This window comes from Macaca fascicularis, chromosome 11 (assembly GCF_037993035.2).
Source record: "Macaca fascicularis isolate 582-1 chromosome 11, T2T-MFA8v1.1".
NCBI lineage: Eukaryota > Metazoa > Chordata > Mammalia > Primates > Cercopithecidae > Macaca > Macaca fascicularis.
In genome coordinates, this window is record NC_088385.1 from 80,146,452 (window position 1) to 80,164,749 (window position 18,298).

Sequence of the window (18,298 nt, forward strand, 5' to 3'; positions counted from 1 at the left end):
TGAATCATTGCCATACACAGTTCTTACTGACTCAGCACTTTCATGCAGAATAATTCATATAAAATAGTATGTTAAGTTTATCTGACCTCTAATGTCCCCTTCAGCTATAACATTCAGTGATTCATACCACAGAAAGTAAATGTTTCTTAACATTTCTCAATATCAGTGCTATTTATTCACATTATAATTTTTCTAGATTAACTCAAACGTATCACATAAAAAAACATGAATTATTTGAATTCAATGTATCTTATGTTTCAAATAAATCTTTTAAAATAAACCTTAGTCATAAAATTTTGGATCTTAGTGAGTCATCTAGAAATACCAAAAATAACTAGCTATCCTGGAAATAAATTTAGGTGTTTCTGTTGGCTTCAGATAACAGATATTTCATTTTCTGTTTTTGTGTCCGGAATGTAAAATGGTTTTTTGTAAACAATGACGTTTGTATTATGAGATAATACTAGGAAATATTAATATTTGGGCTTTTACCTTGTACTTATTTATAAGAAACATTTTTTAGTCAGAAGCCAAATTTACATGGCTTTCCTTATGTTCTTGGAGGTTCCACGTTCTACTGAACTTGTTAGTAAATTATCCCAAGTAATAAAATTGGGCTTTTTAAAAAAATCTGAGAAATTGCTATCTAATAAAAAATTAAAAAGTTAGAAAAATAATAAATCGTATTTTAATAGACTCATGACAAGAAACTTGAATCCGACTGTTAATTAATTTATCCACCCAGCACTAACCTATTTCATGAAATGTTGCCTATCATTTGTTATAAACCTGTTCTTTCATCTGTTCCTTAATTCTGCAAGAAATTACATGTTTCTTACTAGATTAATTAGAACTGGGTTCTGTACACCTGCAATGAAATAACCCAAACAAATCCAAGAATGTGTTTGTTTTTTACTTTTAAACAGAGGGATAAGAGGTAGAAGGAGAAGCCCTAAAGTAGATAGTTGGCAAACCCAAGGAAGATAAAGATTTATTAAAGCTCCTACCAAGATGTGATTTATTTTAGTTCTAGATTGAATTCAAGAAATAAACTATCACCTGGGGATAGGATGAGGAAACATTCTCTTAGAGAAGAAATTATTTTAAGATTATATTTTTAATTTTAATACAGGTGACTAGCACCACACAGAGGCAGGGACATATGACCATATCAGAATATAAATAGACTGTAAGTTAATACTCATAAGAAAGTTATCAGACTCAGTTCTTTAAAATAACTATGACTGATATACTTAAAAATCTAGAAAAAATTATGGAGAAAGATGAAAACTTGAGAATGTCACTAGAAAATGTGAATCTAAAAATTAATCAAATGAAAATTTCAGACCTGAACAATATAATTACTAAAATTACTAAAAGCAAACTATATTTAAGAGAAACTGAAGTGGTGTAATAGAAGACACACTAATATAAGTTATAAATCGAAAATCTAGGAAGAATACAAATGTATAAAATAGATTACGAGGAATTTTGAAAAAAGTGAAAATATATATCCTTTTTTCTCATAGTAAAAGGCAATCCTAGAAAAAAGGGAGAGAGCAAATGGGATAGAATATTAAATGTCTAAAAATTGTCCCAAACTGTTGAAAGACATGAACTCAGAGATTCATGAAGAACTGTAGATCATGTGCTGCATGAAAAAAAAAAAGTGATAAACCACATTAAGACACACCATAATAATATTGCCAAGAGAAAAAAAAAAAAGAGTAAACTTTGCAGGCAGCCAGGAGGAAAAAAAGACTTCCTTTCATGGGAGAAAAAAATAACAATGACAAATAATTTGTCAGAATAAATGATGAAGGAAGATGGGGGATTACATTGCTGAATTAAATCCTACTTTCAGTGAAAATAATCTTTAAAATGAAGATAAGTATTATTTTTATGGTTAGGATGTAGACATAAAAATAGCAAGTTACCATCAATTGCACCCTAACACAGAGTAAAATCTGTAAAAGATGTAACATTATAGTCTTCTTGAATATATCAGAAAGCCAAAGAGAAGAAATCCAAATTAACTAAAATGCAGAATATGCAACCCTCTTCTAAAAATAATAATTGTTGGTGTCCTTGGTGAAGCAGCAACAGGAAGAAAAATTGCCATAGAATGGGGTAGCAAGAAATCAGTTAAAAATTTTAACTTCTTTTAGTTGAGTGTGGTTCAAGCATTAAAATCCCAAGGACCTCTAGCCACAGAGCAAGATTGTATTAACTGCTATTTAATATATTCAGGACTTCACCAAGTACTTGGAAATAACATGCTGAATGAGCAGGCACAGGGAGAGGGGACAAGTTAAGAGAACTGAGACAAAGTCACTCTAAGGAATTCTGGGAACTCATCAAATGCAAGGCAGTTGGTGGCATGGTAGTAATGCTGAGACATGACATTGAAAGCCAGTTTTTTCCTCTGTAGAATTTTCTTTATTGTGTTATTTCATTTTAAAGTATGTGTGTGAATTACACTGATACAAATTACCATTCATTTAGAAAAAGTTTTCTAACACTGTCATGAACTTAAATATGTGCTATGTCTTTCTGCAATGCAGATTTACACGATAGGCCATCCTAACTTCTATCTGAACTTGGTAGACAAACAAAAGTATTATTTCAGTATGTTGAATTTTAGATATAATTAGATTTCATTAGGTCAGATTTTTTTTTTCTAATTGAGTTTCCTTTTTACATTTTGAAAATTATATACAAAGTTATAAGGAATGTTAAGAAATAGCTCTGTTGGGGGCTGGCTAAAACATCTCTCTTCATTCCACTCACAATATAATAAAGCTTTAAATTTTAATTTGATTATTCAATCATTATCAATTTTATCATTCCCAAGTCTGTTTAACATAAAATGTTGAACAGTATTAAAAGAAAAACTTTGGACAAATGTAACATAGTTTAATTAAAAAAAAAAAATTGAAATTTGCACAGTCCCTAGAATCAGAATAGATTCAGAGTGATTCTAGGGTTACCACATGGTCAAATAAAATTTATGGACAAAAAAATGAAAGTGACGTACAGAAAATGGAAACGAGGTACAGAAATATCTGGATTGGTTAGTGCTGGGTATTTGCCTTCTTTGAACATGGTTTGAACAGTTGGCTGCCTGTGATTGGCCAAAACTCAGCTGCTGTGATTGGCTGAGATTTGGCTACTTATTACATGAGTACATTACAGTTTGTTTACATATTCAGTTAGGTCACTGTTCACTATGTATGGAGAAACCTTTAGGTCAAACTTAAAGTATGTAATGAGGCAGTTTTAGGTTAAACGTAATTTAACAACACATACAGCTTTGGTATATGAATATCATTCAATCTCCACAATATCTGTTATGAGATACATGTTACCTCTATTTTCTAGTTGAGTAAACTTAATCTCATGGTTAAATAACTAGCTCAGTATCACATAGAAATCCTAGTTTCTCTGACAGCAAAGCCTATAGCCTTTCAGTTACATTATGCCTCTGCCTTTCCTGCCCTGAAGTAACTTATTTCAACCAAGTCTATTGGGTTTATTTTTAGTAACATTAAATGAGCTTGCTTACCAAGGTAATGCAATACTTGTATCAAAAATCAAGAAGAATTTATAGTAAAAATGGACCGTGCATGCCAGCCAGAGAGAGGCACTTAATATGTATGTCTGTAGATGCGTTGCTTAAAGTGAAAATATGCCTTTTTCTGACATCAGTGTGTATAATAATGATAGGGCTAAAAATGAGAGTTGTCAGAGCTCTCCTGGATTGACAGAGAATTAATTCATTTTACATACTGAAATAAAAAATGATCATTTCTCTTAATAATGACATTTGAGAATTCATTAAGCAAGTCCATATTGATTGACAGACAGTGTTGACCCCTGAACACAGTACTTTGTGCCACCCTTTCATTTGTTCCCTGTTCTCATATCCTTGCCACTGTGAAAGTCTATTTCAATATGTCTGTATTTTGAAGAGGAAAAAGATTTTTATGACATATATTATTTTTCTATTTTAAAAAAAGCTTAGGACAGAAACACTATCAATATTGTCAATATTTTATTTTATTTTTTCCCCTTTTGATCATAGGTTCAGCATTTAGACCATATGAGAGTAGAGTGATGAATTGACTGTGGCATTGCTGGTCCACAAATGTCAGTAAGGATGTGTTGGGGGATACATTTAGCCATGATAACTGATAATACTTCAAGAGTAGGGAAAAATAGATCAACTTAGCTATAACTCTAATAGACAAACCTCAGTTCTTTAAACATTGAGATACGACTCATTAATTTTAATAAAATCTCTTTTATTCATCTCATGAAATGTTTCTAGTTTCTGTCATATTTTGAATCCAGTCAGATTTGTGATCTTAGGTTTCTTACCTCTGATAATTCGTAAAAGTACATTTCTTCTACTAGTATCTTTGTTTCATCATTAATGAATAACATCAAATCTGAGAAACATGCATTTACTGTGTGTTCAAATGCCTATTTGAAAACCTCATCTTTTAAAGCCAAAGGTGGAACATTTTTGCACATCCTAGTCCTCAGGAGGCTCTGTCTTGTCTCTAGTATGCTGACAAGGTAACATTCTGCCAAGCAAACTTAATTTCCGTTCCTCCAAAGTAACTGTAAGTGTTTGTATTATTCTTTTCACATTTTCATATCCAGTCACTCCAGAGACAAGGGATAATGGGTTAAGGCTATTGCTCAATATTATGCCTTATTGTAAAAATTTTGCTATAATTTTTATACCCTTGAAATTATTGTAATATAACTGCATTTAGAGTAGCACAATGGTCATAATTCATACTGCCTGCATTCAAATCTTAGCTTTGTCACTTAGAGCTATGTGTCTTTGGGCAAGTTAATGAATCCTTCTGTGTCTCACTTTCCTCATGAATAATGCAGATATTAATTGTATTTATCTCTGTTTTGGGGATGAAATGTGTTAGTAGATATACAGAGGTACAGGGCTTAGAACATTCTCTGGCACATATTTAGAGTTCAAAAAATGGAAGTTATTTTTATTATTGTTGCTGTTGCTGCTGCTGCTCTCGTTATTATTCGGGCACTCAGTATCCATGTGCCCTATATTAATAAGAGGAAGTTCTTAAAACTGTTGAAAACCATTTAAGTCATCTAGAAAAATATCCATCTTATTGTAGAGATGAAGCACAAGTTTGCAGATAAGTTCTTTTTTCACTGCAGTGTACATTTGACAGTGGTAATATAATTCTTTTCTTCTCCCTACATTTTTCTTTATGCAACGTAAATATGCACAAAGAAGTATTAAAGCCTCTTAAGTGTATACGATTTTAATATGTGCATTTCAGCAATCCCAGGCATATTTGGGGAAATTTATAAAGTTATATTTTAGCAAATAATATGATCCTCAGTTCAACAAGGACTTGAGGGGCTTGCAGAAGGAAGATTTTCACCTAGTGACAGAGTATCACTTTTTTTCTTAATACGATTGTAGACTATATATATTATATATACACACACACGTATTTTATATCAATGTCTATAATTCTCATTGTTTTCTAGTTTCACATATTTATGATATTTAGTCACACCAAAAAGCCTTGGATGGAATTTAAGTGACTTTCTTCAGAGTATTCAGTTGCAATGCCAGAAAAGAAGATGCAGTGTTTAATATAGCTAATTGGGGGGAGAGTGAGAGCAATTGATAGACATTTCAATATTGTTCCTCTGAGAGTAGAATAGGTTAAAGTGACATAATCTAAGTATCCGAGTTTTTCATATATTTGCTAGAGGTGTGCAGAGTAAGTAAAGAATCATACAACTTCTAAGTTTTCTCTCCCTTTTTATATTGAAATGTCCCTATTGCACCCAAATATTTAGAAAGTTACTTGAATATATTTTGTTTTTTCCATCAAAACATTTCATGATAACATTTACAATAACAAGATAATCTTGGTGTTACTTAATCATTGTTGAAAAGCACTGGGTTATGAAGATTTAGCTAAAAGAAAGAAAATTCAAGTTCTTATTTTTAAAATCCCCAAGTTAAGAACATCTCTCTCTTTTTTTTTTTTGTAAGGAACAACTTTGAGAATCTAGCTGGCTGTTAAGTCATTCCTAAAAATGACCCAGATATACCTTTTTTGTCTTGCTGTTTTGAACTTTCAAAAAGATACTATCTTCTGGCTCAGAGCTTCATTATCACACAGAAGTAAGAGAAAACATCAGCAGACTCAGGATATAAGACAAAGAGAAGGAGAGATTGCTAGCTTTAGATCATACAAATATTTAGTAGGGTTTTTTAAAAACATGTAACTGCTATAATTCCTATTATAAAAGAGGTTCCACCACTTTTGAAATTGTTATATTAGATGGTGGTTTAGTTTGCATTTTCCAGAAGCAGACCTTGAAATGAAGATTGGAGGGAGAATAGCTTATTTGAGAGATCCAAGAAACACTTGGAGGAAAGTGGTGAGGCAAAGAAGGGAAGGAAACAGAAGTCAGCAACTCTTATGGGTGACTGGAGCTCAAATCTGCAGAAAACTTTGGGAAATTATATAACATACAAGTCTCAGAGTTATTTCACAAAAGAGACAAATAAACTGGGGTCTTTAACCTCTAAATCCTGTTAGTCATTGACTGAGGGCTACTTCTGCAGGAATGAGGGCGTGTTGTTAATTTTCTGGTATTTTTGGCTTGATAGGCACTTGCCACAATGGTTTTCCTCCCCTTGTAAGTTTTCTAGTCAAAGGATTCAGACACCATTAGTTGCAAGTCGGACAACAGTCATTCAAGTGGTAAGGTTAAAGAAATGTAAGTAGGGTACTAACTGCATTTGTTATAAATGGTCTACACTATGTTTTTCAAATTAAAGCTACCTAGTGTTCTTCTTATGTGCTTGCAATCACACTTTTTCATTAAGTATCTCATCGCATAGGGATTGCTTATTTATGTGTATACTTTATTTTTGTTGACTTATGAAACTCCAGTGTATTTCCCAGTAGTTGCTTAATAAACATTTCTTAAATAAATGAAAAAAGAATGTCCTCAGAATCAAGTATGTCATTTTACAATCTTCCATTATTATTATTTTTTCTACTAACAATGGTAGTCTAGACCATTTGAATATGTCTTATTTACTGGTAAGCTTTTTATAGTACCTTTTGGCACACTTTATAACCTTCTGTACCTAGGAGTACTTTTTCAGTCACTCTACTGTCCCACCTCATTTCCGTTTAATTAGAAGTTAGATGTTCTCACTCATAAGTGGGAGTCGAACAATGAAAACACATGGACACAGGGAGGGGAACATCACACACCGGGGCCTGTTTGGGGGTGGGGGTCTCTGAATGGGAGGGAGAGCAGTAGGACAAATACCTAATGCACACAGGGCTTAAAACCTAGATGACTGGTTAATAGTTTCAGCAAACCAGCATGGCACATGTATACTTATGTAAAAAACCTGCACGTTCTGCACATGCATCCCAGAATTTATAGTAAAATAAAAAAATAAGTTAGAGTGAAGGAAATGAAATGCCATCCCATGCCTTGACATACCCAGATATAGAGGATGAGTATATTAAAGACCAAAAGTGAAATGAGCCAATCACATAAGTAAATATGAATTCCCAGGTAAGTGCACTTTACAGAGATGCAATGCAATTCAAAAGGTTGGCTCCACAGATCAAAGAGAACAATAGATCGTCAGTAGGATTTTCAGTGAACAAGAGTTCCTGCCAGTTTAAGAGTGATCTAGGATATAATTACAGAAGTGCTGCCCACATAGACAAGTTTACAAGGAAAAGTAAGAGACTCTTTCATCAACTTAATGCTTCTTGTCAGTGCTTACATTTTCACACATATAATGAAATATTTTAAACATACTTGAATTTTGAATGATATATTCAGTAGTCTAATTTCTTTGGTTCTTGTTATTCTTAAAGTTTATGCTCTCTGTTTTGCTATGGCTTTCATTTTAAAATATATCTTATTATTATACCAATCTAACATCTGCCATCAAAATACACAGTGCTGAAGATTTTAACTTACTTCTGAATCAGAGTGCATTCTAAGACATTCAACAGTGCTCATTTTGCTTGTAGCAAATACATTTAAACTCATAGAGAAGTTGGTGTGTGTGTGCATGTGTATATGTGCACTTGTGTGCATGAACAAAAATCTATTTACCTACCTATCTACCTATCTATGTGTTTATACAGAGATGAAGAAGATGAAAAAGTATTTGAGAAGAGTTGCTTTAGTCCTGGCTAAGAAGTGATAATCTCTTTATAGCTTTGTCTTTTCCCATGTTCTGTAAGGTAAGCCATGTCTCTCACTCATAATAGTTAAAATTTGCAAAGTTTGCAAATTGGTGAGAGGGATATACTATTTGTTAAATACATGTACAAAGATTTTATGACTTTAGGATGGTAGATCTTTGAGGTTGAAGTGCTGTGTAAAGAAGGAAAGCTAAAAATTATTATTTTAAATAATTTCCAGAGCCTGTCATTTCAAATTTTAGATTTAGCAAGCAAGAGTAAACTGGGATTAATAATAGCTAACACTTTCTGTCATCATTATTTAGTAAGTCCTGTCCTAAGCATTCTGCATAAATTTTCTCACTAAATCATAATAGTAACCCTAGTAATAGACACTATTATACTTCATATCTTGAGTGTAGGGTTAAAAACTTAAGTAACCGAGGCAGGCAGATCACGAGGTCAGGAGATTGAGACCATCCTGGCTAACACAGTGAAACCCATCTGTACTAAAAATACAAAAAATTAGCCGGGTGCGGTGTCGGGCATCTGTAGTCCCAGCTACTCGGTAGGCTGAGGCAGGAGAGTGGTGTGAACTTGGGAGGCGGAGCTTTCAGTGAGCTGAGATCATGCCACTGAACTCCAGCCTGGGCTACAGAGTGAGACTCCACCTCAAAAACAAAAACAAACAAACAGAAAACCTTAAGAAACTTGCCTATGGTCATATAACTCGTAAGTGTTGATTCAGGATTCATACTCAGGAGGTCAGACTTTAGTGGTCATATCCTTAGTAAAATTCTGTATATAATTTAAAGAAGAGAGAAAGTTAGGAGTTACCTTGAGATAAATTATAGAGATCCCAGGCTTCACATGCCTTAAAAGTGAATTAAGGACTACAGTAGATCTGACTGCAATATCTAACTTAGGGGATATGGAGCAGTCATCACTAGGAGACAAGGGATTTTTTTTTTTGCATGAAGGTTATTGAATGTTTATATAATTATGGCAGTCACTTTAGTAACTTCTCAGTACTTGGCCAGATAAAAGGGGACAGAAAAGACTGAGATAGGTCATGCTTAACTTCCTAAGTAAAGAAATGTTTTATCAGTGTGTAAATATAGCAGGATGATTTTGGAGTTCAGCTTACCTGCTAATAGTTTGGTCTTTATTAGTGAAAAAGTGACAGAGGAATGGCACACAAAATGTGGAATGAAGCCATATAAACACCACATTTTGCAAAGCTCTCCAAGAGATTGACATTAGACAGTTGCCATTTAGTTCTATGTCCTTGAGAACAAGAATGTTTTTTGACTTCAGAAGAGTAATGACAATTTCTATCCGATCATTGAGGGAGACTGGAGTTTCTGATAAGGTGAGTGATACCTATAAAGTAAAAACTGAGGACTTCAAATGGAGATGATGTGAGAGTCTCGCTTACGTTTCAGATACATGTCTGACTTTTAAGGGGTCACAACAATGAGTTTTGACCCTCAAGTCACACTTATCAGGCAAAACTTATTTTCCATCTCAGACTATGTAAATCAGAAGATGGATCTCATGTGTCAGAGAAGGCCAACATTCTTAGATAAAATGTTATTTGGGACAGTGGTTCTCGATGGGGTTCTATTTTGCCCTTGAGAGGCATTTGACAATGTCTGGAGACATTTTTGGTACCAGAGCTAAGGCAGATGCTACTGGCAATTAGTGGAGAAAGATCAGAGATGCTGCAAACATCCTACAATACACAGGACAGCTCCTGAAAATAAAGAATTATCTGGCCTTAAATAAATTTCAAAGGGTAAACACCTCTGGCTTAAAAATAGAGTCTTATTTGGAACATTTTCATCCATGAATCCTTGAATCCTGGAAGTAATAATCTACTGAGAATGGTAGCAACTATCGGAATTGTGAAGGTTTGTGCTTCTGAATTTTTATGATTGCACAAAGCTATTTATCTCTAAGAAGGTTCAACAGGGAGTTTTGGATCATTGGGTATTCTGGCTACATTAATTAAACATTGGGTTTTTTTATGAGAGCTGAGTACCAAGAACATTCAGAATTCGAAATCTTAGTATCAATCACTGGTGAAAATAAAAGAGTAAGTATATAGACGTGTCATGTTAATTATTCCAAATTTTATAATGGAACAATGTCTATGTGGTTCTCTAAAAAATATTATCTTCAATACTAAGGAAGTATAGGGTAAATGGAAGAGAGAATGACCCAAGGAATTTTAAGTATTATTTATCCTCTTGTTTTATGACAAAATTTAAATTTAAAAATTTCAATGAATTGCATATTTACAAAATAGTCATGCTTCCAGCTCAAAAAGCCACAATGGAATATAACAATAATGTTCTTCCAAAAGTTCTAGAAAAAAATCACAATTTCCCCAAAATAAAAAAATTTTAACCTAAATGCACCTTCCTTTAAAAAAATAATAAAAAAAAATTTATAGCATGAACCCCGTGTTTGTTTTTAAATTAAGTGATAATCACAACAAAATTCCAATTCTGATTCATATAGTTGATTTTTTAGTCAAATGTCAAACTTCTTTTTTTCTGAGGTTTAATAAATGTATGACAATTAATACTGTTTTTAGTGAAATATATTTGAATGTGAAGAGGCTCTAGATTAGGTATTCTGTATCTGGGGTTTGAGAATGAGATCATAGGATCTCTGACTTCTCTAAAATTAAAATAAATATTATGTGTTTGAATGGATTTCCCCATCGCCTCCACAAATCAAGCTCCATATGGAAACACTGCATAGTTTTCAGAGGGTCGTAACAGTGTTTATGGACTATTGAACTACTACCCGAGACAAAGGTTGGAAAGGGCTTCATTCAGGCAGAAAAACTTGGTTGTCTTACTTTTCCACCTGGACATATAAAATTAAAAATTTCATATTCCCTACTGAAGCAGAGAACAAAGTAGGTGAAAATATCTTGTCAAGGTAAGCTCATCAGAAATATTCATGTTTCAAAAAACTCAAATTTTCACAATGTTCTGGATTCATCTTAAACTCGAATCAACAAAAACTATAATTTTTTTTTTTTTTTCTTTGAGATGGAGTCTGGCTCTGTCGCCCAGGCTGGAGTGCAGTGGCGCGATTTCGGCTCACTGCAAGCTCCGCCTACTGGGTTCACGCCATTTTCCTGCCTCAGCCTCCCCAGTAGCTGGGACTACAGGTGCCCGCCACCACGCCTGGCTAATTTTTTGTATTTTAAGTAGAGATGGGGTTTCACCATGGTCTCGATCTCCTGACCTCGTGATCCGCCCACCTCGGCCTCCCAAAGTGCTGGGATTACAGGTGTGAGCCACTGTGCCCGGCCAAAACTAAAATCTTAAAACACTTCTAGTTACTGCCTCCAAAGAATTGAAAACACACACATACATATACACACAAAGACTAAATTTTAAAAATTCTACCTGCAAATGAAAGAAATTGGACCTTTATCTTACACCATACACAAACATCAATTCAAAACGGATTAATGACTTAATCATAAAACCTGAAACCATAAAACCCCTAAAAGAGAATATGTTAAAATGTTCGTAAAATTGGTCATAGCTGTAATTTCATGGATATGAGACAAAAAGCTCAGGCAACAAATGCAAAAAAAGACAAATGAGACTACATCAAACTAAAAAGCTTCTACATATCAAAAGAAACAATCAATAGAATGAAAAGGCAATCTATGCAATGGGAGATAATATTTGTAAACCATGTATGTGATAAGCAGCTAATTTCCAAAATATGTAAAGAACTTGCACAACTCAATAGCAAAAACAAAACAAAAACAAAAACTGATTTTTAAAAGGGTAAAGGACTTGGATAGACATTTCTCTAAAGAAGACATACAAATGGCCTACCAGTATAAGAAAAGTTGCTCCACATCACTAATCTTCAGGGAAATGCAAATTATAACCACAATGAGATATCACGTAACACCTGTTAGAATAACTATTATTTTAAAAAGCAAAACACAAAGATAACAAGTGTGGATAAAATTATGGAGAAATTGGAACACTTGTACACTGTTGGTGGAAATGTTAAATGGTTTAGCCGTTATGGAAACCAGTATAGAAGCTCCTTGAAAACTTAAAAATAGAACTACCATATGATCTATCATTTCCAATTCTGTGTATATATATACCCAGAAGTTAGGGTTTTAAAGAGTTTGTGCACTCTCATGTTCATTGCAGCATTATTCACGGTAACCAAGAGACATGGAAACAACCTAAATATTCACTGAAAGAATGGATAAATAAAATTATATATATGTAATGGAAGGAATTGCAACAACATGAAACGACCTGGAAGACATTAGGTTAAGTGAAATAAGTTAGTCACAGAAGGACAAACATTGCATGATTCCACTAATATGAAGACTCTAAAATAGTCAAACTTACAAAAGCAGAAAATAGTTCTTTTAGCGGGGACAGGGGGAGGAGAAATGGGAATTTGTTGTTCAATGGGTGTAAAATTACAGTTAAACAAGAAATAATTTCTAGAGATCTCTCGTACTACAGAGAGTACCTAGAAATAAACATACAGTATTGGACATTTTTTAGGAAAGCTGATCTTTTGTTAAACATTCTTACCACCACACATACACACGTGCACACACACACGTACACAAAGACCACAAAGAGACACAAGGAAACTTTTGGAGATGATGAATATGTTTATTACTTTGATTGTGGTGATGTTGTCACAGGTGTATGCATTATGTACAAACTTATCAACTTGTATACATTAAATATATGCAGTTATTTGTATATCAATTACACCTCAGTAAAATGGTAAAATTTTTCAATTTTAAAACCAAGATACTATAAAATATTCCTTGTAGTTACAAACCATGGCAATACAAACACTGCAGTCATATTCACTTACAACTACCTATTGTAGTCTCTATCTCTGTAGCATACTAGCTACCAGTTAATAATGATATATTGATGTTATGATTCTTGTTTGATTTTTACTTTTAAATGTTCAATTTTCCCAGGCCTGTGTCCTGAATGGTATTGCCTAGGTTTTCTTCTAGAGTTTGTATGGTTTTAGGTCAAATGTTTAAATCTTTTATCCATCTTGAGTTAATTTTTATATAAGGTGTAAGGAAGGGGTCCAGTTTCAGTTTTCAGCATATGGCTAGTCAGTTTTCCCAGCACCATTTATTAAATAGGGTATCCTTTCCCCATTGCCTGTATTTGTCAGGTTTGTTAAAGATCAGATGGTTGTAGATGTGTGGTGTTATTTCTGAGACCTCTGTTCTGTTCCATTGGACTAAATATCTGTTTTGGTATCAGTACCAGGCTGTTTTGATTACTCTAGCCTTTTAGTACAGTTTGAAGTCAGGTAGTGTGATGCCTCCAGCTTTGTTCTTTTTGCTTCCGATTGTCTTGGCTATGTGGGCTCTTTTTTGGTTCCACATGAAATTTAAAGTAGTTTTTCTCTAATTCTGTGAAGAAAGCCAGTGGTAACTTGATGGCTACTTTCTTTTTTTTTTTTTTTTTTTTGAGACGGAGTCTTGCTCTGTCGCCCAGGCTGGAGTGCAGTGGCGCAATCTTGGCTCACTGCAAGCTCTGCCTCCCGGGTTCACGCCAGTATGGCCATTTTCACAGCATTGATACTTCCTATCCATGAACCTGGAATGTGTTTCCATTTGTTTGTGTCCTCTCTTATTTCCTTGAGTATTGGTTTGCAATTTTCCTTGAAGAGGTCCTTTACATCCCTTGTAAGTTGTATTCCTAGGTGTTTTATTCTCTTTGTAACAATTGTGAGTGGGAGTTCACTCATGATTTGACTCTCTGTTTGTCTATTATTGGTGTATAGGAATGCCTGTGATTTTTGCCCATTGATTTTGTATCCTGAGACTTTGCCGAAGTTTCTTTTATCAGCTTAAGGAGTTTTTGGGCTGAGACGATGGAGCTTTCTAAATATACAATCATGACATCTGCAAACAGAAACAGTTTGACTTCCTCTCTTCCTATTTGAATACTCTTTATTTCTTTCTCTTGCCTGATTGCCATGGCCAGAACTTCCAATACTATGTTGAATAGGAGTGGTGAGAGAGGACATCCTTGTCTTGCACTGGTTTTCAAAGGGAATGTGGCCAGCATTTGCCCATTCAGTATGATATTGGCTGTGAGTTTGTCATAAATAGCTCTTATTATTTTGAGATATGTTAATCAATACCTAGTTTATTGAGTGTTTTTAGCATGAAGGGGTTTTGAATTTTGTTGAAGGCCTTTTCTGCATCTATTAATGGCTCTTTGTCATTGGTTCTGCTTATGTGATGGATTATGTTTATTGATTTGCACATGTTGAACCAGCCTTGCATCCCAGAGATGAAGCCTACTTGATTGTGGTCAATAAGCCTTTTAATATGCTGCAGGATTCAGTTTGCCAGTATTTTATTGAGGATTTTTGTATTGATGTTCATCAGGGATATTGGCCTGAAATTTTCTTTTTTGTTGTTGTTGTGTCTCTGCCAGGTTTTGGTATCATGATGATGCTGGCCTCATAAAATGAGTTAGGGAGGATATCCTCTTTTTCTGTTGTATGGAGTAGTTTCAGAAGAAATGGTACCAGTTCCTCTTTGTAGCTCTGGTAGAATTCGGCTGTGAATCTATCTGGTCCTGGTCTTTTTCTGGTTGGTAGGCTATTAATTACTGCCTCAATTTCAGAACTTGTTATTGGTCTATTCAGGGATTGACTTCTTCCTGGTTTAGTCCTGGGAGGGTGTTTGTGTACAGAAATTTATTTGTTTCTTCTAGATTTTCTAGTTTGTTTGCATAGAGATGTTTATGGTATTCTCTGATGGTAGTTTGTATTTCTGTAGGATCAGTGGTGATCTCTTTATCATTTTTTATTGTGTCTATTTGATTCTTCTCTTTTTTCTTCTTTATTAGTCTGGCTAGTGATCTATCTATTTTGTTCATCTTTTTCAAAAAACCAGCTTCTGGACTCGTTGATTTTCTGAAGAGTTTTTCGTGTCTCTATCTCCTTCAGTTCTGCTCTGATCTTAGTTATTTCTTGTCTATTGCTAGCTTTTTAATTTGTTTGCTCTTGCTTCTTTAGTTCCTTTAATTGTGATGTTAAGGTGTTGATTTTAGATGTTTCCCAGTTTCTCCTGTGGGCATATAGTGTTATAAATTTCCCTCTACACACTGCTTTAGCAGTGTCCCAGAGATTCTGGTACATTTGGTGTTTGTTCTCATTGGTTTCAAAGAACTTATTTATTTCCGCCTTAAATGTTATTTAAACAGTAGTCATTCTGAAGTAGGTTGTTCAGTTTCCATGTAGTTGTGTGGTTTTGAGTGAGTTTCTTAATCCTGAGTTCTAATTTGATTGCACTGTGATCTGAGACTTTTTTTTTTTAAATGATTTCTGTCCTTTTGCATTTGCTGAGGAGTGTTTTACTTTCAATTATGTGGTTCATTTTAGAATAAGTGCTATGTGGTGCTGAGAAGACTGTATGTTCTGTTGATTTGAGGTTGAGAGTTCTTCAGATGTCTATTAGGTCCTCTTGGTCCAGAGATGAATTCAAGTCCAAAATATCCTTGTTAATTTTCTGTCTTGTTGAGTTCATGACTAAAACACCAAAAGCAATTGCAACAAAAGCCAAAATTAACAAATGGGGTCTAATTAAACTAAAGACCTTCTCCACAGCAAAAGAAACTATCATCAGAGTGAACCCGCAACCTAGAGAATAGTAGAAATTTTTGCAATCTATCCATCTGACAAAGGGCTAATATCCAGAATCTACAGGAAACTTAAACAAAATTACAAGAAAAAAATCAAATAACCCCATTAGAAAGTGGGCAAAGGATATGAACAGACACTTCTCAAAATATGACATTTATGCAGCCAACAAACATATGAAAAATAGCTAATTACCACTGGTCATTAGAGAAATACAAATCAAAACCAAATGAGGTATCATATCACTCTAGTTAGAATGGCAATCATTAAAAAGTCAGGAAACAACAGATGCTGGAGAGGATGTAAAGAAATAGGAACACTTTTACACTGCTGGTAGGGGTGTAAATTAGTTCAACCATATAGAAGACAGTGTGGAGATTCCTCAAGGATCTAGAACCAGAAATACCATTTGACCCAGCAATCCCATTACTGGGTATACACCCAGAGGATTATAAATCATTCTACTATAAACATACATGCACATGTATGTTTATTGTGGCACTGTTCACAATAGCAAAGAATGGGAACCAACCCAAATGCCCATATATAATACACTGGATAAAGAAAATGTGGCACATATACACTATGGAATACTATGGAGCCATAAAAAAGAATGAGTTCATGTCCTTTGTAGAGACATGGATGAAGCTGGAAACCATCATTCTCAGCAAACTAACACAGGGACAGAAAACCAAACACTACATCTACTTACTCATAAGTGGGAGTTGAACAATAAGGACACATGGCACAGGGAGGGGAACATGACACACTGGGGCCTGTTGGGGTGCGGGAGCATGGGGAGGCATAGCATCAGGAAAAATACCTAATGTAGATGACGGGTTGATGGGTGCAGCAAACCACCGTGGCACATGCATAACAAACCTCCCTTACTGCACATGTATTCCAGAACTTAAAGTATAATAAAAAAAGTTCAATTTTTTTAAGCATCTCCACAGCACTCTGTTTGTATTTATGTTGTGTTAATCACATTGTTCCGTGTTACATTATGATTACTTGAATTGTCTCTCTTTATTTCATATGAGTTTAGCCACCTGAATTCAGGCATGTTTCATAATTATTTTTTTCTTCTCCATGAGAGTATGTTTCAACGTGAAAGTGATAAAAAAAGAACAGTTCAGTTTACATACTAGCACTTTAAATTTGAGCTAAATGTTTCTTTGAGAAACACAATAGAACAAAAAATATAATTTGTTAGATATTAAAAAGAGTTTACTCTGTTCAAGGGGTAAATTTATAATACAATTTGGAAAAATAAGGCAAATCTTCAAATATGTGGCATGTAAATGCACAGGAAGAAGAGACAGAGTTTCAAAGTAAGGGCTCCTTTTGTTAGGTTAATTAGAGAGTTCAGCTCAAACATAAAGATACATGTGGGAAAAGGAGACATTGTGACAAGTACCAGATTTATAATCACATAAATGGCTTTGCTACTTAGAAAACTTACTTCCTGGGACCTAGACTGACTATATTTGGAAAAGTGATCAATTCTATTATATTTCTATTGTTTTTCCTGCCTCAGCTCCTCTCTTTGCACTGTGATAATTGTGGGCTGCAAATACAAGAGTCAAAGTATGCAAATATTGCAGGCCAATGAATAAATTCAGGACATGCTTACTTCAACAATTTTGCTTTCACATGATGTGCATTTTGCCATACATGTAATTTGCAAGGTTGAAATTTTGCAAAACTTAAAGCCAAATCTCAGTGTAAATTTCTTTTCCCATGTGTAAATATTTATTACTGGCCTAAAACAAAGACTCACCTTTCAAAATGTCACTGAGCCAACTGCAGATTTACAGAACATCCTAAACTTGACTAAGGAGAACTAAATTAAAATCAATTTATATAATTTTTCATACCTATTCTAGAACCTTCCCAGGTGCTGTAGCTTATTAACAGGTGTTACATTACCCCAGCCAGCTGTCAATACCTGCTATCACCACTGTACATAAAAAATGTACACAGATATACAGCAAATATATTTCCCTAATATCATTCACTTTTGAGGTTAGATAATGTCAAGTTTGCTTATCTATCCTCTCCATTCTGATTCATTATTCAAAGGGAAGACATTCAAGATTCATAATTTTTAAAAGTTAATTTTTCCAATCATTGTCATTGTTGATAAAAACTGACAACATGCACTTTAAAATAGTTAGAAATATGTTCATTGCTATGCAAACACAAACTCTTAATGAATTTTTCTACAAGTTAAATTATGGGAGAAAGTACCATGAAATTACATTTATTTTCAGTGTGACTGTCCCTTTCTAGTTATACACTTTTTAAAAATCCCTGTGTTCTTTACAAGAACATAAGTC

The 18,298-nt window shown here is 34.1% G+C and overlaps 1 long non-coding RNA gene across 1 annotated transcript in view; it reads left to right on the forward strand.

Annotated features, from left to right (window-relative positions):
• LOC123567547 (uncharacterized) overlaps positions 1 to 18,298 on the forward strand; it is a 93,766-nt gene that overhangs the window by 52,522 nt on the left and 22,946 nt on the right. The window contains exon 4 of the long non-coding RNA XR_006690548.2: positions 8,205 to 8,303. This is a non-coding gene — a long non-coding RNA (uncharacterized lncRNA). The remainder of the gene's footprint in view (positions 1 to 8,204; positions 8,304 to 18,298) is intronic.